The sequence below is a fragment of the Aptenodytes forsteri genome, unplaced genomic scaffold, assembly GCF_000699145.1.
Source record: "Aptenodytes forsteri isolate BGI_AS27 unplaced genomic scaffold, ASM69914v1 Scaffold49, whole genome shotgun sequence".
Lineage (NCBI taxonomy): Eukaryota > Metazoa > Chordata > Aves > Sphenisciformes > Spheniscidae > Aptenodytes > Aptenodytes forsteri.
The window spans coordinates 883,234-884,380 of record NW_008795125.1 but is presented as its reverse complement, the minus strand read 5'-3'; the positions used below and the strand labels follow the sequence as shown (position 1 = coordinate 884,380).

The 1,147-nt window shown below is 39.5% G+C and overlaps 1 protein-coding gene across 1 annotated transcript in view; it reads left to right on the top strand.

The window, feature by feature from the left end:
- Nucleotides 1–1,147, top strand: part of CSMD3 (CUB and Sushi multiple domains 3) — an 838,052-nt gene that overhangs the window by 253,882 nt on the left and 583,023 nt on the right. The window lies entirely within an intron of this gene.

Here is a 1,147-nt window from a genome sequence, read left to right as displayed (position 1 = left end):
AGCTGTCCTGGCTGTGCCCCCTCCCAACTTCTCGCTGGCAGGGCATGAGAAGCTGAAAAGTCCTTGACTAGTGTAAGCACTGCTTAGCAACAACTAAAACATGGGTGTGTTTTCAACATTATTCTCAACCTAAATCCAAACCACAGCGCTATACCAGTTTCTAGGAAGAAAATTAACTCTATCCCATCCGAAACCAGGACACAGGGAGTGTGATGTCTTCTGTTGGACAAATTAAACTACAAATGTTCAACTCAGAGGCATGGTTCCAAAGCATGGAGAGGTTAAAATGCTGTGTCATGGATCACTATTTCACAGTCTGATTTACTGGAAACAGCAGGTGGCTAGCAGTCAGACCCATGCAATGGTGTCCCTGAAGTGTATGCTCATCTCTGAGAGCAGCACTTAGTTTTTGAAAGAAAATAATTATATAAATTGTGATTTTACACAGACCTGTGTATGAAGAATTAACATCAATAAAATAATTTTTACATGTATACATACTTCAAATTAAGAAACAAAAATCCCTCTTGTCACATTTCTCATAAGATTTGCCACAAATGTTGCATTTTTAAATTGTTTTTATAATATTTATTTTTCTAAAAAAAATATAAAACACTAAAAAAATATATGTCTGTTATTCTGGTTATCTAGCATATATAAAGTAAAAAATCAATAGTATATCAATAGTATATTTTGATTTAGTATACTTTTTAACGTGGTATCTTGAAAGTCAGTAGAGTTTGACCCAGACTCTTGCTTTACACACACATCACTTCATGTTTATCTACACGGTTTGGCTCAGTGACATACCAACCAGGGTCTAGAACTGGAAGCAGTACAGCTGCATCAATGGGAATCCTTGATCAGGGCAATTATTCTTGCTTCTATGTGCATGAATATCTCTGTATGTTGTTTCACTTTGAAACACAGGAGCGTGTTAACTCCAGCCAGTTATGTGGCACAAAGGGGCGTGCTCTGTGGTGCTCTGTGGTGCAAGCCTCTTTCATTCAGTATCTGATATCCACATTGTGTGTTTTTCGGTGGTTCAGAGTGTACAAGCAGAGGTTGTACGCCACCTGGATGCTCACAAGTCTATGGGGCCGGATGGGATCCACCCGAGAGTGCTGAGGGAGCTGGCGGAGGTGCT